Below are 26,560 nucleotides of genomic sequence, written 5' to 3' on the forward strand. Positions count from 1 at the left end.
TCTGTTTTCTCAAAAGCCTGCAGTGTGGTGAAGGCAAAAATACCCAGTGGGGGTTAGCACCAAAGGGCCACAGCAAACATGAGCACCATCATTTCTGGTCTCTTCACCAGGGAAGCGGGTCACATAAAACCAAATGCGAGATGCACAGGGGGGAAGGGGGGGAAAACGTGCTCATGAAGCCGGGCACGGTGGCGCACGCCTTTAATCCCAGCACTCAGGAGGCAGAGAGAAAGGAAGATCGCCGTGAGTTCGAGACCACCCTGATACTCCAGAGTGAATTCCAGGTCAGCCTAGGCTAGAGTGAGACCCTACCTCGAAAAACCAAAATAAAATAAAATAAAATAAAAAAGTGCTCCCATGGCTGGACTGTGTAGCCGGTTCCTGGAGGACAGCAGGGGTCCAAGGGCCCCTCGCACTGGGCTGAGCGACAGGGTTCTGGAGAAATAAATCGATGACCTGCCTCAGACCTCGTGGTAGACCCATGTTGCGCTGTTAGATAGACAAATGTTCTCTTCAGGGTAAGTGGCAAGATGGGGCATCTGTCACCCCACCTTCTCCAGGAATTCTCCTTGACTCTCCCAAACCCTGGCTAATTGTTCCTTTTCTGATCTCAGAGCTCCTATTGTCGGCACCTTACAATTTAGCATTTAATCAGACCCAGCTGTGCATTCTTCCCTAATTGTCTTGGGTGTGTTTGACTTGTCTCCAAGGCAAAATTACCACTTTCTTTGGAGCAGGAACTCACAGTCTTTGGAGGGTTACTGGGAGAGCTGCAGGCATACCTGGGGGCACGCTGGGGGGCAGGTTCCGAACAAGGGAAATTCTCACGTTCATACAAGTCTGCACAGTGGAGAAAGGGCGTGAACTCAACTCACCTCTTCCACTTCTTGCAATAATCCCAGAGACAGATGTGTGTTTTTTAAATTAATTATTTATTTTTATTTGAGACAGGATGAGAGAGAGAGAGAGAACCAACAGGCACTCCAGGACCTCCAGCCACTGCAAAAACTCCAGACACATGTGCCACCTTGTGCATCTGGCTTACGTGGGACCTAGAGAATCGAACGTGGGTCCTCAGGCTTCTCAGTCAAGCGCCTTAACCGCTCAGCCATCTCTCCAGTCCCAGATGTAATCTGACACTCCCATTTTTGTCTTTGAGACTAAGAGGCCAGTAAGTGTCTATGGAAGAGAGGTTAACAAAGGTAGGGTAAGCCGAGTCTTCCAGATTCGTGGCCACACAGGGTTCATGAAGGCTGGCTTAGTAGCAACAAAGTTCCCAGGGGTGGGGGTGGGGAGCTCGTAGGAGAATGTGGGAAGCGGAAGGGTACCTCGGGAAAGGAAAGAGTGAGAGACGTGGCCCTGAGTACAGAGCTACTGGGCCAGGCTTCATAGAGACAACAGGCAGAAAGCTGCTGTGCCGCTTATTTTTGTTCTTGCTTCATTTCCTCGTGGACTCTCTGTCCCTTCACCGAGCCACAGTGTTCTGCTCTTTCCTGCTACCCAGCTTCTACGTGGTCCTCTGCACTTGCAGACTTGAACAAGCAAACAATCAAAAGCTGTCTGTCAGTCCACATACCTGTCTGTCTGTCCATCCATCCTGCATGAACTCCTGCTCATAATTAAAGCACTTTTTTAAAAAAACTATTTTTATTTTTATTTAGTTCTCTGAGAGAGAGAGAGAGAGAGAGAGAGAGAGAGAGAGAATGGGCACACCAGGGCCTCCAGCTGCTGTAAAGGAACTCCAGATGCACATGCCCCCTTGTGGACCCTGGACCCTTTGGCTTTGCAGGCCAGCGCCTTAACCGCTAAGCCATCCCTCCAGCCCTGGATCCTTTTTTTTTTTTTTTTTTTTTTCCTGCTTCACCTGCAGGATGGAGCAATGCAGCTGCTGATCCTCACCCTGTGTCCTCTAGGGCCCAATGGAGGAGGTGAACGCTCTACCTACAGCTCTCTTCCACCTCCTACAACACTCGCTCCTTGGAGGAGACTGCCACCCAGCCTCGCCTGTTCCTCATGCAGGGGCGCCCCATCTTCGGATCTCCCAGGCACTTGCTTTCTTGGAGCGGTAAGTCCCGGCTTGGTGGTCTTGACACTGCACACCCACTTTCTGCCCACGTCCTCCATCACTTTGTTGACATAACAGCCCCGCTTCTTAATCCCTTACCTGGCTCTTCTCCAGTGACTTTCTCCTCCGCTCTTCCCCTAGCGCGTCCTTGCTTTCCCAGTGCCCTGCACATCTAGAGCTCACACACAATCTCCTTTCCTGTTGCGTGGCCGAGAATGGCTCCTTTAGCCTCTTGTCTTTTCTCTCTGCGCATGCATCCCTTCGGCCAGTTCTCGGCTCCTCTGCCCCTCATACTTCTCTTGCGTGATTGTGTGCCAGAGCAGGCAGGCAGCTGGTGCAGTATACCACGCAGGAGGACAAATCCAGCACCTTCTAAGCCCAGGCCACCAATGGACAATCTAATGGACTGCCATGCTGCTTTACTGGCTGGCTGTTTGGTCATCACAACCTCCTGACCTTCTGTAATCACTGGGTCAAACTTTCTCCACTTTTTCTTTTCTTTTCTTTTCTTTCCTTTCCTTTCCTTTCCTTTCCTTTCCTTTCCTTTCCTTTCCTTTCCTTTCCTTTCCTTTCCTTTCCTTTCCTTTCCTTTCCTTTCCTTTCCTTTCCTTTCCTTTCCTTTCCTTTCCTTTCCTTTTCTTTTCTTTGGCTTTTCGAGGTAGGGTCTCACTCTAGCCCAGGCTGACCTGGAATCCACTATGTAGTCTCAGGGTGGCCTCGAACTCATGCCGATCCTCCTACCTCTGCCTCCCGAGTGCTGGGACTAAAGGCGTGAGCCACCATGCCCAGCTACTTTCTCCACTTCTCAAATCTCACATTGGTCCTTGCTCCATCCCTCGTCTCCTTAATGTCACAGAGTAAGAACTCATCAGAAAGCTCAGTGGTTAAAGGTGCTTCCATGCAAAGACTGGTGGCCCGAGGTTTGGATCCTCAGTACTCACATAAAGCCAGATGCACAAAATGGTGCAGGCATCTGAGATTCTTGGCAGGAGGTCCTGGTGTACCCATTTCTTTTTTTCATTTTCTCTCTCTCCTTGCAAATAAATAAATAATATTAAAAAAAAGAAAGAAGTCAAGACGGACGTGGTGGTACACAACTTTAATCCCAGCACTTGGGAGGCAGAGGTAGGAGGATCGCCGTGAGCTCGAGGCCACCCTGAGACTACATAGTGAATTACAGGTCAGCTTGAGCCAGAGCAAGACCCTACCTCGAAAAACAGAGAGAAAGAGAGAGAGAGAGAGAGAGAGGAAGGAAGGGGGAGGAAAGAAAAGAGAGAGAGGGAGAGAAGGAGAGGAAAGAAGTCATCAGATGGAAAGGTTTCACTTCCCATGCCCAACCTGCCTGGCTGTCTTCCTGGAGCTTCCTTCCTCCTGTTACAACAGAGTAAGGTCAGCCTTTCTGCTCACACCCTGTTCCAGCCCCTCCCTTGGGTACAGGAGCCTCCCTTGTCCAGTCCTCTTCCTGCTTCTTTCCCCTTCCCTTCTCTATGCAATCCTCCCCATCTGTATTTACATACACTCAAGTTATTCCACCCTAAAAAATAACAATAAAAGTATATAAGCCATAATAAACCCCCAGCTGACATAACACTCCTAATTCTTTTTGACCCTTCATAAACAAACCTTTCTGGAGTTACCTAACTGGGTGCCTATCATTTCTTCACCTCTCATTCATTCCTTAGTCTTCCCCAGCTAGCGCCACCCGCCTTTGCGGTCCTGATGCGCGCTGCACAAGCTTCAATCTTGTGCGCGCCACTCACTCTTTGTCCCTCTTGGGTTTCTCTGCCGCCATAATCTGGCTCCCTGCTCCCCAAGATCCTGGCTTTCTTCCTGGCTCTCCATTGCTCTTTCTTCCTCCCTCTGAGGTGGCTCACTCCATCCAGGAGGAGGGTTTGTCAGGACATAGTCCCAGGCTCCCCTCTGCTCTGGTTCTCCTAGGCCCCCTCACACCAGCTCCTCCAGCCCACAACTGGCACCTCACACCTGCCTTGACCAAGCTTGAGGGTTTGCTTAACCGTCTTCGCCCCAGGGCTCCCCAGCTCAGGAAACGATACCGCCGCCCATCTGCTCAAAGCCGGAGTCGTCTTTGATTTCTCTCCACCTACGCGGTTACCCACATCAGTGTCGGCTCTGCTTTATCAGCTCGACTGACTCTCTTGCGCACCCCAGAGAGCCCTCCGGCCTCACACCCTCTTTGGACCATGTCAAAATTGTAACTGCAGGGCTGCAGACATGGTTTAACAGTTAAGGTGCTTGGCTGTGCAGCCTAAGAACCCAGGTTCAATCCCCCAGATGCACAAGGGGGCGCATGTGTCTGGCGTTTGTTTGCAGTGGCTGGAGGCCCTGGTGCACCCATTCTTCCCCCCACATGTCTCTCTCTCTCTCCAATAAATTAAATAAAAAATTGTAATTACATACTTTTAGTGTTTTCAGTTGTCACCTCCTTTCTCAGCTGTGAACCCCAAGAAAGGGCATGTCTGCCACCGTGCTCTGCATCCTGTACAGCACACATTTAAAAAAAATTATTAAATTATTATATTTGTCGAGGGAAGTACAGAGCCAAGGAAGGCACCCACGTGGCTAGAGATCTCACTTGGAGGGCCTGGGGGAAAAAAGCATGGAAAGAAACGAGAAAATTCAAGGAGCTCCTGCCATGTGGGGAGCTGGAGGGAACAGAGGAGCCCATGTGCGGAGTAAGGGCCGGGGCTGGTGATTCTGCTGAGCCTGGACCTGGGCTGGCTCTGCCCAGGCCCATCCAAGGAAAAACTCACCCACAGCTGGAGGTTCCTGAGTGGTCAGAGCCCAGCACACATTGATTGAATGCATGACACATCTCTGTCTGTCTGTTGATGAACCCCAATCCTTTTTTTTTTTTTTTTTCCCTGAGGTAGGGTCTTACTCTAGCCCAGGCTTACCTGGAACTCACTCTGTAGACCCAGGCTGGCCTCGAACTCACAGTGATCCTCCTCCCTCTGCCTCCTGACCGCTGGTTGTGTGCCACCACGCCTGGCCAATGAAGAACCCCAATCCTAACCTAACAGTAAGTGGGGGTGGAGTGCAGTATTGGATTAATTCCCCTAAATCACATTGTCACTGCTGCTGATACACTTCCAGCTACACTAATTCATGGCACACAGAGAGTAAGTATGTGTGTGTGTGTAATTTTCTTTTTTTAAATTTCAGGGCCCAGGCAGCCTTTGGCAGCTGTGAAAGACACAGTTTCATTTCCTAGTTGCTTGCCAGCTGACACTGTAGCAGTTCCTTTACTCAAAACTCCTTGGCTAGCAGTCCTTGAAAGCATGTCTGTGGCTACTTTGAGTGCATTCAAGGGAAGACACAGAGTAACTGAATACCAGTCTTATGGCACGGCAGAATCTTCTTCAATGTCTGCCTTGTACTCTAAAAAACAGCATGCGAGCAGACCAAACCGGCAGCCTACAGTCACCCTGATTTTGGTATGGAATCAAAACAGGCTCATTTACCTATTAACATATTCTGGGGCTGGAGAGATGGCTTAACAGTTAAGGTGTTTGCCTGTAAAGCCAAAGGACCCAAGTTCGACTCCCCAGGACCCACGTAAGCCAGATGTACATGGTGGCGCATGTGTATGGAGTTCCTTTGCAGTGGCTGGAAGCCCAGCTGCGCCCATTCTCTTTCTCTGTATCTGCCTCCCTTTCTCTCTCAGGTGAATAAATAATATATTAAAAAAAATACCCTGTAGGGCTGGAGGGATGGCTTAGCAGTTGAGTTGTTTGCCTGCAAAGTTAAAGGACCCAAGTTCAATTCCCTGGGACCCACATTAGCCAGACGCACAAGGGGGCGCATGCATCTGGAGTTCGTTTGCAATGGTTGGAAGCCCTGGCGTGCCCATTCTCTCTCTCTCTCCACCTCTCTCTCTCTGTCAAATAAATAAAATATTCAAAAAAAAAAACCTCTGTAGTACTCTTTTCTTAAAAATGTTTATTAGTTTTCTAGATTATGAAGCAAATGAAACCTGAGAAAGAAAAAAAACCAAACAAACAGAAAAACAAAGCCCAAAGTCAAGGGGGTATAAAAAAACCTTCCTTCTTTCCGTATTCTAACACCAACGGTGGTAACAGCGGGGTGGGAAGGAGGGAGGGAGGGGGCGCATCAGACGTCTTTTCTGTGAATATACAAAAATCCAACTTGTTCCCTGGACTTCGCGTCCAGTCCGGAGAATCATGTGATCCACATAAAAAGCAGAGCCGTCTGGAGACTACAACATCTTGCCATTTTCCAGCTCCACTGACTCAGAATCCGTTCGTGTTGAGACCGCACCCACGTGGCTGCGCGCATGCCGCCGGCCGTGTGCACGGACTTCTCCCGGCCGCAGCTGACTGTCCCGGGGTAAGAAGAGCGCGCGCACCGGGGTCCCGTGGGCTGAGCACACCGGCGCCCTTTGCAGTGGCAACAGTTTTCCTCCGGTTCACTCTGCCTCGTGCAGACTTCAGGAAGAAGAAGAACAACAACAAAAATGCAAAAATGCAAAAGTGCAAAAAGAGAGAGAGAGAGAGAGGTGTGGAGTGTTGTTAATTCCCCAGTGTGATATCTGGGGGTCGTTTAATTTTGGCCTGCCGAGATAAGGATCGAGGGACCGGGGAGGCTGGCAGGCGCGCCTCGGGTGGGGCGCGCAGCGCACGCGGGCCTGGCCCGGCGACCTGGGCCTTGGAACCAAGCTGGCCAACTTCTTCATCCGGTCTCTCCGGTTTTTCCTGCGGGCCCCAAAATGGAGCGGCTCGGCGGCGTGCAGTGCCCCGGCGGGCCGGCAGGGGTGCTGGGTTAGGAAGGCAGCGGCGGTGGTCCCGAGCGCTCGGGCTGCTGGATGTGAAGATGGGCACCGAGCCGCCAAGCTGGCCTGCGGTCCAGCCTAGCAGGGTGGCCAGGGGTCTTTGGCGGCGCCTAGTTAGCACACCAGCCCGTGGCACCCTGGTGCGGGACCTTGTTTGTCTTTTGGCTTCCCCACACGCACGTGGAACCTCAAGGAGCCCCTCTGTGGGACCCCAGCACCGGGAGAACTCTCAACTCTCACCCCCGCCCCCCGTGCTTTAGGACAGGGGCTTCCTAACCCCAGGATCCGAAGGTGCCAGTGCCAAGCAGGGCACCACCCTAAGGCCCTGGGGCATCTAAAGAGGTGACTGGGAGTCCTGGGCACAGAGCAAAGGTCAGGCCACCTGGGTACAGGATTCCCTGACCCCTTCCCTCCCGCCCCCCACCTCGCACAAGTGGAGCCTTTTCTCACCAGCAGCTGGGCTCGCAGGGCCTAGGCCGGGTCACGCGCTGGCCCTGGGCAGGAGAGGTCCTCTCCAAGCTATGCGTTTTCTCCGCAGCATCCCAGAGGCTGGCAGAGAAGTGCCCACTTAAGGTTAGCCCCTAGGTACAACATGTTCCTCTCCTTCTTTCTGTTGTTGTTTTGAAGTTTCACATTGCTACTTCCTGGGTGGGCTGGTGGCGGCTGTGTGTCTGTCCTTAGACTTTGGCTGAACCCTTTTCCAGGTGTGGGCGCAGGACGGGGAGCCCCCCCGGCCGCAGGGACCCAGGAAGGCCTAGGGAAGGGCGAGTCTTGGGCGGGTCCTGGGCCCCGGGGGAAGGGAGGGCGCCCGGCCTTCCCACCCCCAAACTTGGTGCAGCCGGCGGCCGTGCGGGCCGGTGACGCGCTCGGTGGCGCGGGGCCCGATTGGCGCGCCGGGCCGGGCCGGGGGCGGAGGCGGGGCGGGCTCCGAGGAGGAGGCGGCGGCGGCGCGCCGGAGCTCCAGTCCCGAGCGAGGCGTCGCCGGCGACGGCGGCCGTGCTGGTGGCAACAAGTGCGGGAGGCGAGACGACACGGAGCCGGAGCGGAGCCGGTAACCGGCCGCGCACCCACCCACCCACCCAGCCCCACCCGAGCCGAGCCGCCGGTCGCGGGTCGCGGCGCATGGAGCGGGAGCGGCGGCGCTGCCCTGGCTGAGCCGCACGAGCGGCTGGGACGTGGATGCGGCCGCGGTCTCGGGCTCCTCCCCGGCCCCGGCCTCCCCACCGGACTGGAGCTGCTCCTGGGCAAGGTGAGGGCCCCGGTGGGCCGAGCATCCATCCTCCTCCCCGCCGCCGCCGCCGCCGCCTTGGGCTCCGTGCGCCCGCCCTTCCCCGGCGGAGGAAGCCGCTCCGGCCGGGCTCTCCATCCGCATCGCGCTGCCCGCGCCTCCCCGCCCTCCACCCCCGGGGGGGGGGCCCGGCCTCCGCACCCCAGACTCGAGAGCCTCCTGCCCCGTTCCACACCCTCCCCCGTGGCACCCCAACTTCCGCGAGATTCCACTCCGGGGAGCCGCAGGCTTTTGGGAAGGAGCGCACGGGTGGTGGGTAGGTGGGTGGATTGCGGGGGTGCAGAGCGCGCGGCGTGGGTGAGTCCCCGCGGGGCACCCCCGCACCCCGCCGCGCACGGCGCCCCGGTCGGTGCCCGCTGCCGCCTGCGGGGGAGATCAGGTGTTCCTTGCGAGAGCCGCGGACAGCCGCTCCCCAACGCACCCCCACGCTTGTCCTGCAGGTCCCCCCAAAGACTGGTTTCTGCGAAACTTAAGGGAGAACCTTTTGGTTTTGACCTCTGAGGGAAAAAAAAAAAAAAGAAAAAGAAAAGAAAAATATTCCACGGCGTCCGTGTTGAATGATTAACTAGGCTGCTTGCCGGAGACCGAGGCCGGGTTTGGGGGGGTGGGGTGAGGATGGTGGAGAGCCCGCAGGCCTGGGAGCCCGTCCAGCCGGGCCCTGCGGAGCACCCCGCGAGGAGATGGGAAGCGGGGGGGGGGGGGTGGGAGACCACCTCTGCCCGGCGCCGCGCTGGCACGGGGGCTGCGGGTCAGCAGGTGGATGGACCCTCTGGGCGCAGGTCGAGTGGCATCACCTTGTTCATTTGTCTCCTGGCTGAACTCAAGTTGCGGGGTGGGTGGGGGGTCGCTCCTCGGCAGTGCCACAGTCTGGAAGGTCATCTTTAATAAGGAAAACATTAGCGAGCCTCCCTTTGCACCCCCCCTCCTCGACCTTCTCCCCCAACTTCTCCTGGCTTTCTGGGGCCTCGCCTTTTCAGGGTTGTGAAGCCACTGGTGGAAATGGCTCTTTGGCTCGTTGTGGCAGGATGGGGGGGGGGGGGCTGTTTGTGTCTCGGGAGGTGATGGTGATGGTTAACGAGGTGGCCTGGACTTGGTTGGGGAGGGGACCTGGCCGGCCCCCCACCCCACCTCGTGCGGACTCTTGGCTGACCGCTGAGCCCCAGCGAGCGATCATCCCCCCCCCTTCCCCACCCCTGTCCCAGCTCCGGCTGCTGTTTTCTTGTGAATAGAGATGATTAAAGCTGGTGGAATTGTTAGTTTACTCAGCCTTTGTGCTTTTTTTTTTTTTTTTTTAACCAAACAAGTGTAGCCAGAGCCCCGCAGAACACGAGTAATTTGAGTCACCTTTGCTGCGTGTGTGTGTGTGTGTGTGTGTGTGTGTGTGTGTGTGTGTGTGTAATGAAAGGCCTGATTCTCCTTTGAACATGTTGCCACCCTCACCTCACTGGCCTTGATTCTGCCCCATAACTTGTCAAAAAAAAAAAAAAACACCCCAAAATACAAAACTACCACCACAGCAGACGAAGACAGGTCACTTTTCATTGGAGCCTCATTGACTGTATTTGGCGTTTAGAATGACAGTTTATATCTGCGCGCTTCAAGATTTGTATTTTCTCCAGGGAGGGTTTCACTCTCTCAAGATTGTCTTTCTGAGAACTAACAGTGTGATAAAGAAGGGCCCTTGGAGGGGGTCACCACTGGCATCAATGCCGCCGTTGCCCCTGGAGTCCGCCTCCCCTTGCCACAGACAGTGACCCAGCGGAGACCTTTCAGATTTGTCTAGTGTGAAATCTGCCAAATTTGGCAGTTGGAGATGGGTTTTTGAGACCTAAGGAATGAGGCATCCCTTCAGCTAGATAAAAAAACACAGTTTGCTTATGAATTGAGTATGTCCCTCACCTCTCCTTGGGCTTCTGAAGGAGGGGCTAGGTATATATAGATGGCTTACAGTTTTGAAGATTTTTTTTTTTTTTAACATTTAAAGTTTTCTAATTGTAGCATACTACAATCAGTTATGCTAAAAGTGCTATTTGTTGAAATGTGTGAATTTTTTTTTTCAGAGGGTTACATTAGGAAACAAGATCAAATAATTATTAGTGATTTGACTTAACATGAAGTTCACTGGTATAAAGCTGAGATACTCTGGGTTAGAAAGGGTAGTGAAGGGATTGAGATAAGGATGAATCTGTGTTTATTATTGTTCCTCACAGAAACTTTGAAGCTTAGCATTTAATGTTATCTAATAATGCTAGAGGTCTTTTGTTTGTTTTGTCTTAAAAGGATAGGTATGCCATCACTCTTGACTTACTGGATTGGTACTTAATGCATAATATTTGAGACTCTAAAGTGGTTTTTTTTTTGACAGTTTTATTAGTCTCTTCACATTTTTTAAATTACTAAATACAAATGGCTACTTTTGTAAATACTGAGATCTAGCAACTGGGATACTATTTGGTCATGGAATCTGCTGTAACACACCCGATAGTGGTGTGCATAATTTACAGATTTGGGCCTTTTGCTGTTACCTGTACATGTTTCAGGGAAACGAAAGTCATTTTGATCAACTGCCTGTCATTTCTTGGTGTATCCAGAAGGCTAAACGTGAATTGAATGAGGTTTGGCTCTTCAGAAAAGTGTTACTCCATGGCTGCCAGCACCCAGTGCCCCCAAAACAGCACATTGCCCTCCCTGCCCCCCCCCAGGTGTGGCACCATCTGCCCCTCTTGCCCTCGAAAGTGGGTAACTGTTAGGAGGCCTTTACCAAATACGCCTTCACATCTAGGATGAATATCCTCCTGTCTCTGGAGAGGCAATTACTGTTTGGATAAGAGGTACGTGCCTGCGTGGAGTGAGAGTTGATGTAATTATTTCATCATTACCTGTGGGTGGTGGGGCTTTGCCAGCCTGACGGGCATTTGTCACTGGGGCCACACGTGGCAGTTACTGCTGGGAAAGGTGTCTGCACTGAGCGTTCTGTTGGTGACGACTCTTAGGGTGTCCTCCTGTGAGCTCTGCTTTTGGCTCCCGGGCTTTTGAGCTCTTGTCATGACTTAGCTCTTGTAACATAATCCAGACTTTTTTGAGACTTGGTAAAGGCAGAGGTATCAACCTGCTTCTGTAACTGTAGGCTTCCCGTACTTCTCTGCATACGTATGAGGGCCTTGTTACAATTTTTTTTTTCTTTTGGTGACACTATAAACACTTTCTTACAACAGCGTTAACTTTTTTTTTTTTTTTTAATTTCTGAAGGGAAATTCCCAGTAGCCAGAAAATCGATACTTTCTACTTTAGTATATTCTGTGACATTTTAAGTCAAGTTTATGGTTCACTGTGATGTGATTAATGAAAGTATTGCTTACTCTAGAAGAGATTTTTTTTTTTAACTTGCTAACTGAAAAAAAAAAAATCAATTCGAGAATGTTGGCTAGGTTTTTTTAGCAGCAGCACAGTGGCTTAGTGATTAACAGCATGAACTTGGCTTCAGTTGGCTGAGGTTTTTCTGTTTTCTTCTTCTTTTTTCTAACTTGAAGTATAGTAAAAAGCATGCATACATGAAGAAATACATATGAGGAGGAAATACATATTTCAGCTATCCAGAAAGCTCCTGTGTTCCTTCCCCCTATAGAGAATTGACTTTATCATAGATGTCACTGGGTGGAAAGTTTTTAGAAACAATTGTATTTATTTATTTAAGAAAGAGACAAGAGAGTTAGAAAGTGGGAGGCAGAGAGAGAAAGTGCTCCAGGGCCTCCAGCCACTGCAGATGAACTCTAGATGCATGTCTTCTCATCTTGTGCATCTGGTTTATGTGGGTCATGGGGAACCGAACCTGGGTCTTTAGGCTTTGCAGGCAAGCTCCTTAACAGCTAAGCCATCTCTACAGCCTGAAACAATTGTATATATATTTTTTTATTTTTTTGGTTTTTCGAGGTAGGGTCTCACTGTAGCCCAGGCTGACCTGGAATTCACTATGTAATCTCAGGGTGGCCTTGAACTCATGGTGATCCTCCTACTTCTGCCTCCTGAGGGCTGGGAGTAAAGGCATGTGCTATCATGCCTGGCTAAACAATTGTATTTAAATTCTGTTTTTGCCACTTACTTGCTCTGTGACTGTGGGCATGTTGCTTCCTCCCAGGCCCTCGGGGTTTTCTCTTTGTAAAACTGTGGGGAAATTAATGCAAATGTTACATCTAAAATAACACAATACTGCTGGGTGTGGCAGCGCACACCTTTAATCCCAGCCCTCTGGAGGCAGAGATGGGAAGATCACCATGAGTTTGAGGTCACCCTGAGACTACATAGTGAATTCCAGGTCAGCCTGGGCTACAGTGAGACCCTACCTCAAAATCAATCAATCAGTCAATCAATCAATCAATCAATCACATACCCAGTACTGTGCTTGACATTCATTTTCCTCTTCTTTATTTCACTAAAAAGGTTGTAATTGTAGCCGCCAAAAGTCCCCTGAGATGGGCGTCCGTCCAACCTTTTTACATTGTGACATGACATTATTTACATAGTGCTTGTGAACCCTGCAGCTCAGTATCTCCTCCCCCCCAAAAAAATCACACACCAAAATAAATCTCAATGTTTTAATAAGTTTACAGTTTTGTGTTGAGCTGAATTCATAGTCATCCTGGAACACATGTGGGCCTGTGGGTTGGAGGCACCCTTGATACCAGTGTTCTCTAAGTTTATTCTGTTTCCTTGTAAAAGTTATGTAGGCCTTTTATCCAACGTTGGAAACCAAAGCTGTTAATTGAACACTTTGTTGATGTAGCACTTAGCTTAAATAATATGCGTTACCTGTTGATAGTCGATCTGCTTGTTGTTTTGTCTCTAATAATAACCATTGAAATGATTCCTCATGATTACCTGTGTGGTGTTAGCTTGTGTGTGGAAGGGTGAAGTGAACCCTTGATTCAGAAGCTCATGGCAGGGTTTAGCTTAAATGAAAGTCATTTTTAAATACCTAACATGCCCGGAACATTTACTGCTTTATATTTTGTGAGATAATTGTTTCAGAAGTGAGAACACATTACGAATTGTTTTAATTGCACGCTTCAGACAAGCCATTTAAAACGTTTTTCAGCCGTGGTAGTCTAAGTGATGTTGTGTCCTGAGTGCTGTTGTGTCCCTGGGGTGTTAATGGATTCCTTTTATTTTTGGACTTTTATTTAAACTGGGTGTGGTGGCGCACGCCTTTAATCCCAGTTTTTGGGAGACTGAGGTAGGACGTTCACTGAGAGTTTGAGGCCAGTCTGGGCTACAGTGTAAGACCCTGCCTATGAAAAAAAAAAAAAGAAAAAAATAAACAACAACAACAAAAAAACTTGCTTAGGGCCGGAGAGATGGCTTAGCGGTTAAGCGCTTGCCTGTGAAGCCTAAGGACCCCAGTTCGAGGCTCGATTCCCCAGGACCCACGTTAGCCAAATGCACAAGGGGGTACATGCGTCTGGAGTTCATTTGCAGTGGCTAGAGGCCCTGGCGTGCCCATTCTCTATCTATCTGCCTCTTTCTCTGTTTGTGGCTCTCAAATAAATAAATAAAAATTTTTAAAAAATGAAAAAAAAAACTTACTTAGATACATTATTCAAGATAACTTAAACTGGGTTGTGGTGGCGCACGCCTTTAATCCCAGCACTGGGGAGGCAGAGGTAGGAGGATGGCTGTGAGGTCGAGGCCACCCTGAGACTGCTTAGTGAATTCCAGGTCAGCCTGATCTACAGTGAAACCCTACCTCGAACCTCGCCTCCCCCGCCCCACAAAAAAAAAAAAAAAGATAACTGAAAGGAAATTTCCATTAATTCTACTGTGAGCTAACCCTGTGACACTTAAATTTGGGTCCTTCTGGATTCTCACCTCTGCATTCGTGCACTTCTAGAATGACCCTAGGAAAAGCACATCTCTGGGTGATAGGCAAGAAAGGGTTCTCCAGGAAGTGGCCTTGGGGCTTCACCTCGCGGGGTGAGCCAAGATGCTTGATGAGCAGAGACAGCCTGGGCTTTTTGTAGTGCAGGGTTGTGTGGGAGAGGCCTTGGCACAGCCTTGGTGACGGCAGAGGTGGGGTAGGTAAGGGTGGGGGGAGGCATTGGGAAAGCCCTGAATGTCCTCTCAGGAGAGGGGGTGTGGCGAGGTGTCTGACCAGGGGTACATTGAGGAAGATGAACGTCACACAGAACAGTGACAGTGAGACCAGGCAGGTCTGCAGTTTGCGGTCCCTGGCAGAGCTCCCTGCTTCCTACTTACTGTATCCTCCCCCACCCACCTTTAATTATTCATAGGTAGGGGGAGGGAGGGAGAGGGAATGGGCACACCAGGGCCTCCAGCCACTGCTGACGATCTCCAGATGGATGTGCGTGCCCCCTTGTGCATCTGGTGTATGTGGGTACTGGGGAATCAAACCCGGGTTCTTTGGCTTTGCAGGCAAGCACCTTAACCACTAAGCCATTTCTGCAGCTCCCCCCCCCCCCCCCCGCCCTATTTATTGTAGGTAGCCACCTGAGAGGTTGAGGCAGGAAGATCAGGAATTCAAGGCCAGAATCTGCTAAACAGGGAGTCCTCTTAAAGTCAAACAAAACAATTGTAACAAAAAACACAACTGAGCTTTCTGGAGGTCCCTTCTCTATTGTTTCATCCATAAGTTAGCCAGAATGCTGCTGTTCTTTGTCAGGACTGTGCTGCTAGCCCCTCCTTCCGTTACCAGGCTTCCAGCCTGTGGCCCTTGTACCCTCTCTTCCCTCTGCCTGGAATCATCCTTATCTTCTTTCTGGGCACCCCCTTATCCTCAATCCTCTTCTGGACCCCATGTACATCAGTTGGCAAATAACTTTAAAAAAATTTTTTTTGTTGATTTATTTGAGAGCGACAGACAGAGAAAGAGGCAGAGAGAGAGGGAGAGAATGGGCACGCCAGGGCCTCCAGCCACTGCAAAAGAACTCCAGATGCGTGCGCCCCCTTGTGCATCTGGCTAACATAGGTCCTGGGAAAACGAGCCTCAAACCGGGGTCCTTAGGCTTCATAGGCAAGCGCTTAACCGCTAAGCCATCTCTCAAGCCCATGTGACTTATTATTATTATTATTGTTGTTTTTTCAAGGTAGGGTCTGACTCTAGTTCAGGCTGACCTAGAATTCATTATGCGACTTTGAACTCAAGGCCAATCCTCCGACCTCTGCCTCCCGCATGCTGGGATTAAAGGTGCGTCCGGCTGTAACTTTATTTTTGTTCCCTGTTGTACACACTGATTTCAGTAGGTGCTTGTCAATATGTGTAGACTTAGAACCTTTCAGTAGTTTGGTAGAGGGGGTATGGGATTAAAGTATATTCTAGGGCTGGAGAGATGGCTTAGCGGTTAAGCGCTTGCCTGTGAAGCCTAGGACCCTGGTTCGAGGCTCGGTTCCCCAGATCCCATGTTAGCCAGATGCACAAGGGGGCGCACGCATCTGGAGTTCGTTTGCAGAGGCTGGAAGCCCTGGCGCGCCCATTCTCTCTCTCTCCCTCTATCTGTCTTTCTCTCTGTGTCTGTCGCTCTCAAATAAATAAATAAATAATTAAAAAAAAATAAAGTATTTTCTATTTGAAAGAGGTGAGAGATACAGTGACTCTTAAGTGGTAAGGATGGCGTTTGGAACCCTTATGGAAGGTGTGCATGCGGCAAGGCACAGATTGATGTCTCCCTTGGAGGTTTCAGCACAGGGAGTGATGTTGTCCCCGAGAGGGCTCCGGGGACAACAGACCTGGCCCAGCGCTGCCGAGAGGACCCATTTTGGGGACTCGGAATCGGGACAGTATCTAAAGCTAACAAGAATCAGAGGTGTCTGGGGAGCCATAGCCCCGGGGGTGAAGTGGGATGGCCACGTTGGACTCTGCTGGAAGCCAGCCAAGTACAGCAGCCACTGGAAGCGGGAAGGAAGGGAGAGCTTTGTGGTGAGGAAACTGGGATTGCTTCTGGACCAGGCCCCAGGGGAGCTGCGGAAGCTGTCAGGTAGGGTGTCCTGGGAGAGCGGCCTTGGGACTGGGACGGGCCTGGGGGCAGGGGGCGTGGTGGCTGAGGCGTGGAGATCTTTCCAAAGGAGGTTTGGCTCCTAGGGTGTCCTCTAGGGTCTTGGGTGTGACTCCTGCTAAGCTGCTCTTTCCTACCTGTCTCCACCCCCTTACAAAACAGGATGAAACCTTAGCGCCACCTTCACGGGTGCACCAAACAGTGACTGTGAAGGTGCTAACTAAAATAGTTTTTTAAGGGCTGGAGGAATGGCTTAGTGGTAAAGGCGTTTGCCTGCAAAGCCAAAGGACCCAGGTTTGATTTCCTCAGGACCCACGTCAGCCAGACGCCCAAGGGGGCTGACTCACACCCCACTCATACCCTATCTGCTATAGACACCACGCAGAAGAGAGGAAGGTGCCCCTGGGCGGGGTGAGTGCCATCGGGGAGAGAGAACGGGACTGTGGGAGCAGCAGGTAAGCAGGGCCCAGTGGTAGAAGGTGGGGGCTCCAGGAACCAGGATGGACTGACCTTTGTCACCCTCTGGTTCCCCACCATTGATCTCCACGGGATGCGGTGGTAACATTTGCACACATAAACTGAGGAGATAGGAAGTAGTTGTTGAAAGAGGCCTGATATCCAGGCTTTTTAGCACTGTGCCCTACGTTGAGCAAATGCTATAATCTCTTTTATTTCAGTAACGTGTTTTTTTTTTTTCTTGGAAAGTGGCCAGAGAAAGCTGTTATTATTTCACTTTAAATATGTATCTATAAGTATTTGATGAATGATTGAATGACTGCTTCAGTGATGAAATGCCAAGATGTCATTGTTTTGAGCCATATGTATTTTAAATGTTTGATTTATTTTAGTTAGCACCAACAGTCCCCAAACACAGACCACAACACATTGAAATTCAGCCCAAAAGTGATTGAGAAAGGGAGGAGGGGAGTTGCAGTAGGATCTCAGAGAGAGGGATCTAATTGGCTTGTTTATGCCACTCCTTGAGGCACATGTTACTGCAGAGCCAAAGGACCCAGGTTTGATTCCCCAGGACCCACGTTAGCCAGATGCACAGGGTGGCGCATGTGTCTGGAGTTCGGTTGCAGTGGCTGGAGGCCCTGGTGTGCTCATTCTCTCTCCCTCTCTTTCCTCTCTCTCAAATAAGTATATTATGTGTATGTGTGTATATGTAACAGAAAATTTATTTATTTGCATTTGTGCGCACATGTAGGGTCTCTTGCTGATACAAACACACACCAGACACAGGTGCCACTTTGTGTACTCTGCTTTATTTGCCAGGAAATTACAAATGGGCCGGACAGTTTTGCAAGTAACCAAGGTGGCCACTTCCTAATAGTTAGATGACAGTATTCTTTCTTACATGATTTTGCCAGCTCTTCTGTGTACGGGTGCATGAAAAGTCCAGCTAAGGCTGGAGGGATCACTCAGCAGTTAAAGGACTTGCCTGTGATTCCTCAGCACCCACGCAAAGCCAGATTCACAAAGTGGGACATGCATCTGGAGCTTGTTTGTAGTAGTAAGAGGCCCTGGCATGCCCATTTACTTATTTATTTTTATTTTGAGAGAGAGTGAGAGAGAGAATGGGCATGCCAGAGCCTTCAGCCACTGCAAGGAAACTCCAGACGCGTGTGCCACCTTGTTATGTGGATCCTGAGGGATAGAACCTGGATCCTTTGGCTTTGCAAGCAAACACCTTAATCGCTCAGCCATCTCTCTCCAGCCCTGGCATGCCCATTAATTCATTCTTACTCTTGTTCCTTCTGTCCTCCCTCCCTTGCAAATTAATTTTTTGTTTTGTTTTGTTTTTCGAGGTGGGGTCTTGCTCTAGCCCAGGCTGACCTGGAATTCACACTGTAGTCTCAGGTGGCCTCGAGCTCATGGCGATCCTGCTACCTTTGCCTCCTGAGTGCTGGGATGAAAGCTGTGCACCACCACACCCGGCTTATAAAAATATTTAAAAAATAAAAATAAAAAGCCCACCTTTAGCAGATACTGATAACCTCCCCACACTCCACATCCCGTCTCTGTATTCCAAGATTGCCAGGCCAGGCAGATGCTTGTTTCCAGCAGCATTTCCATGAGGTCAGTGTGATAGCTTAGCTTGTGTAATGGGATTCTGCTTCCGGTCCAGTACTGTGTTCTATGTGTGTGCTTTTTTTTTTATTTATTAATTTTTAATTGCCCTCTCCCTCCCTTTCACCATCCCTTGAGCCTGTGTTTGTTTATAGATTTATTTAATTGTGTGTGGCTGTTTCCTGAGAGAGATTTTTAAGCATCTTGCTGCTGTGAGATGCTATCAGGCGGGCTCAAGGAAAGGCCTGTACGGCGGGGGGAATGGCCAGGGCTGGCAGGTGGCCCGTCAAAGGCCAGGGAGGGCCACTGAGCAGGGCCTGGAAACCTGTATGAGGTTATCCAAGGCTGATTATCTCAAGCACTGTTAAGGACTTGACCAGAAGGATCAAAGAATAAAAGTTGTCCTTTAAGCTGGGTATGGTGCTACCAACTGTAATCCTAGCTTCCCTAGTTTGGGAGGTGAAAGCAGACGGATCAGGACTTTGAGATGAGACTCCATGGGCTTCCGTGAGACCATGTCGCAGAAAAACAGCATTTCCCCCCCCCTTTAGTTACATCCTGGTGTTCCCTTCCCCGCCCTGCCCCTTTCATGTTATTCTTTCTTCATATTTATTATCTGCGGACTGACTAGAAACGGAGCTCAGATGGTCTGTGATGTGTCAGACATGTGTTCACATGGAGTCATCGAGCGAGGTAAACGTGGGTGAGGCATTACCGTTAGAGAAGCAAGGTGGGCGGGAAGGTGGGGAACAAGGGGTCCAGGGCAGAGGATTTATTTTGTGTGTGAATGGACCCTAATTGATGAAGCTCGTCACTCACAGTGAATCTCATTGCAGACGGGGGGGGGGGGGGGGGGGGGGGGGGCGTGGGGGGGCGTGGGAAGTGGTAGCCAGCCCAGTTCTCCCTGTGGGGGACTCTTGTCCCTGGGAGCTTGGGTCTCCCCCTAAATGAGGTGGGCGATCTACAAGGCCCCCGGGAGACCCGCGTGGCTTCTTTCTGGCAATGAGATTGGACTGTGATCGCGTCCGTGGAGTGTATGAACGTGGCGGGAAAACATGTAAGAGGAAGGGATGGTGCCTTCTGCGGTTAGTGCTGGCTGTCGGGTCGCCGCCGCCTGTGTCCCGGGCCGGCTGTTCCTACAGGGCAAGGAGGGCTGGCATCCAGGCTGCATGGTCTTCTGTCAGGGTGTGGTGCCGTAGTGGCAGCTGAGAACACATTTCCTTTCAATGTAAACAGTTCCGGTAAAGATCTTGCGTGGCAGGTTTGTGACTGGGCTAGTTTAGGCCTTTGCCAATCTTGTGTTCTTTTGTATGAATAATTAACGAAATAATCAAAAGTAATTCGTGACTCACAAGATACATGTGTGGGGGATCCCACCCCTTGGCATGGTGGTGCCTATGTTACCAGTACACCTTATGCCAGGGAAGGGTGCCTAGTTGGCCATTTTGTCTATATTACTTACTTACTTATTTTGGTTTTTCGAAGTAGGGTTTCGTTCCAGCCCGGGCTGACCTGGAACTCACTCTGTAGTCTCAAGGTGGCCTCAAACTCATGGCGATCCTCCTACCACTGCCTCCCAAGTGCTGGGATTAAAGGCATGTACCACCATGCCTGGCTTTATATTATTATTATTCTATTTATTTATTTCTTCTTATTATTATTATTGGTTTTTCAAGGTAGGGTCTCACTAGCTCAGGCTGACCTGGAATTCACTATGTAGTCTCAGGGTGACCTTGAACCTATGGCGATCCTCCTACCTCTGCCTCCTGAGTGCTGGGGATTAAAGGCATGCGCCACCATACCCAGCTTTATATTATTTCTTCATTTGATTTTTTTTTTTTTTTAAGTCTTGGTTCCTGGCTTTTCCCTAGAATTATTTATACCTCTCTGAAAATCTAATGATTTCAATTCCTTAAGGAGAGCCTTCAGTGTCCTCCTTGAATGGTATTGTTGGGAACGGTAAAGGACCGTAGACTCAGGGGAAATGGCTCAGTGTAAGTGCTCAGGTCCACGCAAGGTCTGAATCCATCCGAGTGCTACCCCAGCACCCGTGTGGGCAGTGGGGTGTGGCCACACCTTTCACCCCAGTCGTATGGGTAGCCAGTCCAGAGCATCGCTGGCACTTGTTGGTCAGCCGGTCTGAGTGCAAAACAGCATCTGTGGGTTCAAGTGCCTCCATGTCAAGGAGACAGGTGGCACAGTGATGGACTAGATGCTTGCCTTTGGCCTCTGCACGGGTGCCCAGCATGCACGTGTGTATGCATGTGCACACACATACACACACGTACACACCCACACAGACAAGGATAAAATGAGGTCAAAACATCCTGACAGAAAAATGTAGCGAAGGACACAGGGAGTAGGCGCAAGGGCGAGGCTGATTAGGACAGAGCGACGTTCTTTCCTGGTGGCGTTCAGGGCAGTGTCCACCGTTGCTCTGAATGACCTCGTGCCCCTGCGGCTGCAGTGAGAGCGGAACTCTGTCTGGCCTCTCTCTTTGGTGAGGTGGGCATGGGGTCTGAGTATCATACGAAGCGACCGCCAGGCAGTTACTCATCACTGCTTTTACTTTTAGGGACAATGAGAAGGAGTTCATGCCATTGCTCAGCAGTTGGTTCGGCAAATGAAATGTGTCTGTAGTCTGGCAGAGGTGGTTGGACATCTACAAGGGCACAAAGGACCCTGTGCTTCGTAAGAAGTTAATCCTCAGCGAACACAAATGCCACTGAATTTGTGATCACCATAACATCTGATGTGGAGCCTCTCCTCTCCCCTTTATTTCATACTTCTGTGTGTTCTAGACAGTTTTAAAAAATATTTCTTTGCAAGGAGAGAGAGAGAGAGTGTGTGTGTGTATGCCAGGACCTCTTGCAACTTGAAGCAAAGTTTTGGTGTCTTTACATGGGTGCTGGGGAATCAAACTCCCGGGGTTGTTAGGCTTTGCAGGCAAGAGCCTTAACCGCTGAGCCCCAAGTTTTCCTTTTCTGCAGAGGGGGTGCCGGGGGCATTTCAAGGTAGGGTTTCACTCTAGCTCAAGCTGACCTGAAATTCACTATGTAGTGTCATTGTGGCCTTAAACTTATGTGACCCTCTTACCTCTGCCTGATTGTTGGGATTAAAGGCGTGCGCCACCATGCCTAGCGCAAGTTTCCCATTTTTAAAAAATATTTTATTTTTATTTGTTTGACAGAGAAAGAGGGAGAGAGAGAGAGAGAGAATGGGCACACCAGGGCCTGCAGCCACTGCAAACGAACTCCAGATGCATGCGCCCCCTTGTGCATCTGGCTAACATGGGTCCTGGGGAATCAAACCAAGGTCCTATGGCTTTGCAGGCAAATGTTTAACTGCTAAGTCATCCCTCCAGCCCCAAGTTTCCCTTTTTTTTTTTTTTTTCTGAGGTAGGGTCTCACTATAGCTCAGGCTGACCTGGAATTCACTATGTAGTCTCAGGGTGGCCTCGAACTCAACGGCAATCCTCCTACCTCTGCCTCCCGAGTGCTGGGATTAAAGGCGTGCGCCACCACGCCCGGCAAGATTTCCATTTTTAAGTAGAGACGAGGAAGCAGGCTCCTGCAGAGTCTGTCCAGCTGCCCAGGAGTGTCATTTGCCAGGTCAGCTGTCAGCAGGCTTTTCTTTCTAGGAGAGGCTCTGGGCCTCACGATCTCCTCCCACTTTCCCGATGGCCTCAAAACCCACCTGCACCCGCGCGGATGCTCTGTGTACCCCCTCTGTCCGTCTGCCCAGCCTCTCCTTGTGCTTCTGAAATCTGCCCGGTGGTAAACCTGCCCCGGTTCCACCTTACCCTGTGCTCTCCGCAAAGGCTCTGACATAGAGTTTATTGCCTCCTCTGGTTCACTCTACGGGACTCTTGGTTTGTGCCCGCCTTAAAATTCTTAGTTAAACAACAGTGTTTGTGATCAGAGATGACTTTGGCTTGATGATGTAGATGTGTCCCTTCTTTTTTTTTTTTTTTTTCCTGTTTAATTTCTTTTTTTATTTCTTCCACAACCCATTCAGTGTTTAAAGGTGTGTTGTTCTGTCCTCAAGAGCTGGTGGAGTTCCTGATGGGTCAGAAGAGAAAAGGACCCGTTCAGGGAAGGGGCCCACCAGGTGACCTAGAACACACGAGCGCCCCCTTGTGTCTCGGGCTTGCCTGCGTCCCGGAGGTTCGAACCGGGGTCCTTCGAGTTGAGAGTCAAAGGCTCTAACCTCTAAGCCATTTCCCGCTTCAGATGTGCCCTTTCTTTAGTTGCCACCTCTGCTCCAGGCTCACCCGCTGCTGTCGGATCTCTGAAAGTGGACCTAGTGCCTTCAGATCGTGGCTGTCCCCGCAGGAGGAAGGGAGTGTGCCTCCCCCTGCCTGCTGTCCTTGTCCATGGTGCCCGTGTGATTCCTTATTCCAAGAGAGCCTATTTATTGCTCTTCCCGCCCTCCCAAGCACCTGGAGGGCACAGACTCACCAGCTGCTGGCAGCTCTGTGTTCTCTCCCTGGCAAAGTGGGGAGGCTGGGGCGATGGACGGCCCGCCCCCAGCCCGAGGCGCTGCTCCCTGCCCCCTGGGCTCCTTGGGGCTGGCTGGCTAGTGAGCTGGCCACCCAGTCCGTGTCCCGAGCTCTACCTGGCCACCTGCACTGACACGCCAAGCTCCTGCAGAGGGAGGGTCTCATGACTTCCTGGCCATGAGAAGCTGCACAGTAATTGCCTGTCGATGCTTGGCACCCTCTGCCTGTCTCCCCTCAACCTCAACCTCTCTGGTGTATGTGCACTCCCTCCACAAGGTGTTGTCCCTGCTGTCCTGGTGACTGTGGATACCAGTGTTAAAAATGTCCACCTTGTGGCGCACGCCTTTGATCCCAGCACTCGGGAGGCAGAGGTGGGAGGATCGCCATGAGTTCGAGGCCACCCTGAGACTCCATAGTGAATTCCAGGTCAGCCTGGGCTACAGTGAGACCCTACCTCGAAAAAAAAAAAATGTCCGCCTTGGGGCTGGAGGGACGGCTTAGCGATTAAGGTGCTTGCCTGCAAAGCCAAAGGGCACAGGTTCTGTTCCCCAGGACCCACACAAGCCAGATGCACAAGGGGGTGCACGCAAGCGACTGGAGTTCGTTTGCAGTGGCTGGAGGCCCTGGCACATCCACTCTCTCTTTCCCTCTCCCTCTTTCTCTGTCATACAAATAAATAAATAAATAACAAAAAAATATATTTTTTAAATGTCCACCTTGGGCTGGAGGGATGGCTTAGCAGTTAAAGCATTTGCCTGCAAAGCCAAAGGAGCCAGGTTCAGTGCCCCAGGACCCATGTTAGCCAAGGGGGTGCATGCATCTGTAGTTCGTTTGCAGTGGCTGGAGGCCCTAGCACACCCATTTTCTCTTTCTCTCTTCCTCTTTCTCTGTCAAAAAAAAAAAAAAGAAAAAAGAAAGAAAAATGTCCACTTTGAGAGACACTGAGCTGCAAATGTGAGGCAGTTTATTTTCAGTGTTGCAATGATGGTGGCACGCCCTTTAGGCACATCTTGGTCAGTTTTGTAAACCTAAATAAATGCAAGGCTCTGTTCACCTCTTTTCCCATTGGTTTGCTACTCCAGGGTCACACTCCTAGGTGTTAGCTGTTCTCTTACAGGGCAACAAAAGACTCTTCCCGAATTCATCCCACTCCCCAACACCCCATATCCTGTTTCAAGACCCCCCAGGTGTATGAGCCTTAACACATCTGTTTGTGCAAGCCTGGTGATTAATGGTTACCTTTTGTGTATTTTGGGCTCTGGCAAGCAGGTGCAAGCGGCCAGGGCTCCCTGTGTCTTTTATCTGTAACCTTGCCTGGACTAATTTAGATATTCTTACCTTGGCAGTGGACCACAGTGCTTTCTCACACCAGAAACTTTTCTACCACCTGCCTTCCCCAACAAACTCTAAAACCTTCCTCTCCGTACGTGTCCCATGAAGCCCTTGTAAGCAAGCTGGGTGCAGTCTTCACGGATTTCTTGGAGGGCTCACTGAATGCCTGCCACTCAGGTTTCTGCAGGGTTCTTGAGAGACCGACTGTGCCAAGCACGTGTGTTTAATGAGGTCCTCCACACACCACGGACGGTGTGGCTTGACTTTTGGGGTGAGGGGGGCAGTATTAGATGGGGCGTTCTCCTGAGCAGATTGTCTCGTGGAGGAGAGAAGGGGCCACGGAGTACTGAGGTCCAGCTTGGCAGTGGGGAACACAGTACAGAGAGGGGGGGGTCCTAAAAGCTGCATGGGGGGAGCATGCTCAGATGACCGATCTGTTCAGGAACGGTGTAGATTGGGGGTGGGTAGTGGCCTAAGGTCGGCAGGGAGGAGGGGTGAGTGATGTGATGGAGTTGGGGACACGGGCACAAGACCCACTTGTGGTTCAATGAGGAGATCGTGAAGAAGAAACAGTCTGTACAAGGTGTTCTAAGAAGGATTGAACTGAGAGTCCGCTGTTTCGGTTTTTCGAGGTAGGCTCTAGCACAGGCTGACGTGGAATTCACTGTGTAGTCTCAGGGTGGCCTTGAACTCATGGCGATCTTCCTCCTGCCTCCCGAGTGCTGGGATTAAAGGCATGCGCCACCACAGCCAGCTTGAGAGTCTTCTTTTTGGGGGTGATGGTCACGTCAGTTGAATGGATGGGCTTCTAGAGAGAAAACAGGTTCCTTAGGCAAAAGTTAGGGAACTGTGCTAGCAGCCCAGTCCCTCAGAGAACTAAGCATGGTAAGCAGTAGTACTTTTCTCGCTGCTGTGACAAAATGCACAGCAGAGGAGCCTCGGGAAGAAGGCTCACAGTCTGAGGGTCCCACCCATGGTGGCAGGGAATGCGTGGTGAGAGGAGCCAAAGACAGCTGGTCACATCCAGGGTGCAGTCAGGAAGCAGCGACGGATGCTGGTTCTCAGCTCGCTCGCACGCTCTTTCTCCTTTGTTTTATTCTTTATTTTTTGCAGTCTTGGTACCCTAGCCCATGGAATGCTACTAACCACCTAGAAGGTGGGTTTCCCCACCTCAGAAATTTCTAGAAATTTCCTCACAGGCATGCTCAGAGGTTTGTCTCCTTGGTGATTCTAGATCCTGTCAGGATGACAAGTGACCTTGGCCATCACAAGAGACAACAGGTGAATGCGGGAGATCATAAACTGACGCACACAGAGGTCAAGTTACTCATGGGAGATAACGCGGCTCGTCGAATGTAACTCTTGACTGCTGAGGCCAGATTGGTTTTCAGCCTGAAGATGGATTTGGGACATTTCCACACTTAAAGTTCCTTTTCTGTCGAGGACCACGATGCTTTTCAGTTTTATTAAAGATAGGGCAAGATGACCTCTCGGCCATAATTTATTTCTCCCCTCTTCTGAAAGATCTGAAGAATAAATGTGGAATCAGTTGAATTTCGTTTTGTGGTGCTGAGGATGGAACTTGGGAGCCTCATGTTTCTCGGGCAGGTGCTCAGCCACTGAGCTGCCCAGCCCCCTCTGGTCTCAGTTTAACTGACAGGTGCCATTTAAGTAAATTAGCCTTCGTGGGTTTAGAGTTGTAATCACTGAGGACCAGAACATGTCCTGCTGAGCACTTTGATCTGTAATGCTGCCTGTGGAGGGCACATGGGTGAATAGATTCTTAGAAGTACTTTTCCTTTTTTCTGTTTTTTAAAAACAGTTAATTTATATGTGTGTATGCCAGGGTCTCTTGCTATTGAACTTTTTAATTTATTTATTTGGCAGAAAGAGAAAGAGAGAATGGGTGAGTCCAGGCCTCCAGCCATGGCAAATGAACTCCAAATGCGATTGCCCTCTTGTGCATCTGGCTAACGTGGGTCCTGGGGAATCGAACCTGGGTCCTTTGGCTTTGCAGGCAAACGCCTTAACCACTAAGCCATCCCTCCATCCCATCTGTTGCTATTGTAAACTTACATTTGGGTCTGGCTTTACGTAGGGGCTGGGGAACTGAACCAGGGTCAGAGGCTTTACAACACCTTCAGCTGCTGAGCCAGCTCCCCAGGCCCCGCCCTGTTAAATTTTGGATATGAGGGGGTAACGCTAACAATTAGGACCTAAGTCTTGTTAAGCTCAGCCTGTAGCTGCCCTGTCTCTTTGTGACTCGAAAGCAGAGGCAGACACATCTTGCCAGACTGGTACCTCTCACAAGGAAGTCGGGGAGTCCTAGGGGTTCTCCATCCCAGCCCTGGCAAGAACCCATGCTAGACCTTTTATACCACTTTGGAACCAAGCTCTGAGTCTGGCCCAGGCCTTCTGGTCCTGCTGGGCTGCTAACTCAATCCGTAGTCACCTGCCATCTGCCATCTCGCTGGAAGCTGTTAGGCTG

At 50.6% G+C, this 26,560-nt stretch overlaps 1 protein-coding gene and 2 long non-coding RNA genes across 4 annotated transcripts in view; 2 read left to right on the plus strand and 1 right to left on the minus strand.

The window, feature by feature from the left end:
- Positions 1-1,028: 1,028 nt before the first annotated feature.
- On the plus strand, positions 1,029-4,422 carry LOC123455809. Its single transcript, XR_006634153.1, has 3 exons — positions 1,029-1,171; positions 1,914-2,065; positions 4,004-4,422. It is a non-coding gene; the product is annotated as an uncharacterized LOC123455809 (long non-coding RNA).
- A 1,583-nt stretch (positions 4,423-6,005) lies between these two features.
- On the minus strand, positions 6,006-7,705 carry LOC123455808. Its single transcript, XR_006634152.1, has 2 exons — positions 7,326-7,705; positions 6,006-6,531 (listed from the first exon to the last, which is right to left on the minus strand). It is a non-coding gene; the product is annotated as an uncharacterized LOC123455808 (long non-coding RNA).
- B3gnt2 (UDP-GlcNAc:betaGal beta-1,3-N-acetylglucosaminyltransferase 2) overlaps positions 6,310-26,560 on the plus strand; it is a 33,631-nt gene continuing 13,380 nt past the window's right edge. The window contains exon 1 of one of the 2 annotated variants that reach the window (XM_045137676.1): positions 6,310-6,433. The gene's annotated coding sequence lies outside the window, so the exon portion shown is untranslated. Of the gene's footprint in view, positions 6,434-8,019; positions 8,125-26,560 lie in introns of those variants that run through there. The other variant, XM_004660097.2, reaches the window with a different exon arrangement.

This window comes from Jaculus jaculus, chromosome 18 (assembly GCF_020740685.1).
Source record: "Jaculus jaculus isolate mJacJac1 chromosome 18, mJacJac1.mat.Y.cur, whole genome shotgun sequence".
NCBI lineage: Eukaryota > Metazoa > Chordata > Mammalia > Rodentia > Dipodidae > Jaculus > Jaculus jaculus.